Below are 2500 nucleotides of genomic sequence, written 5' to 3' on the forward strand. Positions count from 1 at the left end.
AAGATTATGAATGGCTATGGCAGCATTGGTGCTACTGCTGTTTGTGACAATAATTATGATAGTAGATATACTAGTTGCGATGATAATGATTGTGAGGATAATTCTGATAAAAAGTATAATAAAGTAAAAGAAATGATGATAATGGCGAGGATCATGTATGTATTTATACAAACACACACACACACACACAAATATATATATATATATATATATATATATATATAACAGACTGGGGTATAGCTAAAATAAGGAGGTCAAGGGCTAGACCAATGATACCCTAATATATAATGAAGGTGATGATGATGATAATGATGAGGTTAATAATAATAATAATAATGATAACGATAATAATGATGATGATAATGATGATGATGATAATGATGATTACAATAGCGATGACGATGATTGTAATAATGATGATGATAATGAAGATAATGATTATGATGGTAATGAGGAGGATAATAATAGTAATAATGATGATAATGGTAAAGATGATAATGATGGTAATGTTGATAATGATAGTGACGATAATGGTAATGATGATATGATGATGATGATGGTGGTGATAATGATGATGATAATGATGATGCTATATGTGTATATATGTATATATATATGTACATATATACATTTATATATTCATATATATGTCTATATACATATACATATATATACATATAATACGTATATTTATATATGTGTGTGTGTGTGTGTGTGTGTGTGTGAGTGAGTGTGAGTGTCCTGCAGTGGAATGATACAGGCTGCTGTTGATGAGGAAGAGGAGGGTGATAATGATGATGATAATGATGGTGATATATGTGTGTATATACATACATATGTATATATATACAAATATATATATATACATGTACATATATATATACATATATATATGTATGTATCTACATATATACATTTATATATTCGTATATATATATGTTTATATACATACACATACACATACACATACACATACACATACACATACACATTCATACATACATACATACATACACACACACACACACACACACACACACACACACACACACACATATATATATATATATATATATATATATATATGTATGTATAATATATATATATATATATATATATATATATATATATATATATATGTAGATGTACACACACACTGTAAAGGATATTTAGTCGCCTTAAACATATGGTTAAGCAGGAGTAGTAAAAGGGGACGGTTGGCTTTGACTCTTTATTTAGAAGAGTAAGCAAGTACAGATATAGATCACACGACGAGGTCTGGGTGAAGCTGGTTGCGGACGCGACGTCAGACCAGCTGGGACGACCTTGACCGGATAAGCGCTCGGCAGGAACTCTCGTAGTGCTGAGTGTGGGAGTCGCGGTCAGCCCAGGTGGGGCCGACCTTGACCGGATAAGCGCTCGGCAGGAACTCTCGTAGTGTTGCGTACGGGAGTAGCGTCGCGGTCAGCCCAGGGAGGGCTGACCATGACCGAACAGCGCTAGGCAGGAACTCTCTGTGACCTGGGTCATCTTTGGCCTTTTATACTTTTGGGTGGCGTGGGGGGCGCCCTTGGTCCAACCGTGTGGGCACGTGGGAGCCATAACTTATACGTACTTATGTACACAGTATATTGCTCGGCCACCACTAACGCCTCGCCCTCGAGGTGCCTTATATTTGCCTCAAGGGTGACCCAACTTGGCTGGGTCTTGACTTGTTAATCACTTCGTTCTCGCGTTGCTGTCCCAGGTGCATCTTCGTGGCTGCTCGTCCCTGTCGTCATCTTCACCCTGGTCCCTGGTAAATCCGTCCATCCTCGGCATCCACACGTCCTCGAAGGTCTCACACAGGTCCTCCTTGACTTCGGACTCGTCCTCGTAGTCCTCGACCAGGCCTAACTCGGCGGCTTACTCGCCCAATGCACGTTCCCGCAGATCTCATCCAGGTCCTTCTCGGCAGGAAGCGTCCTCTTCGGGTGACAAGCTCCTGGAGGTTGAGTGGATCGGCGGCGCCCGTCCACAGCATCATGGGGCGACTGGTACCTGCTCTGGCGAGTTTCCTGGTCCTTCACTGGATCTACGGGCGTCCTGGCAGGCGGCGCCATTCCAGGACGGCGGCTTGCTCTGCTCTGACAATTCTCCTAGTCTTTCTCGGTTTCTGGAGATCTTCCGGTGACGTTTTCCACAGCGTCCGAAGGTGACTGTTTCTGTAGCAGGGCCTCCTGCGGTACCGTGAAAGATATCGTGAACCAGATTATACATATAAGGGCCAAGATAGTAAGAGAAAAGAGAGACAATAGAGAAGAGGGATTGATAAGCGCCACTAGCCGATTATTTATATAATTTGCAGTTTTTATGGTCGAACTTTCGTTATTTTAATTTTTTTGTTTTTTCTAATTTTGTGTTTTACGTTCAAAGAAGAAATTAGAAGAGAGAGACGGTAGTAGCGGTCCGCAAAGACCTAGCTTGAACTACCAAACCGTCTCTTGATAGAATGAGGATA

This window comes from Penaeus chinensis, chromosome 13 (genome assembly GCF_019202785.1).
Source record: "Penaeus chinensis breed Huanghai No. 1 chromosome 13, ASM1920278v2, whole genome shotgun sequence".
In the NCBI taxonomy this organism is placed as follows: Eukaryota; Metazoa; Arthropoda; class Malacostraca; order Decapoda; family Penaeidae; genus Penaeus; species Penaeus chinensis.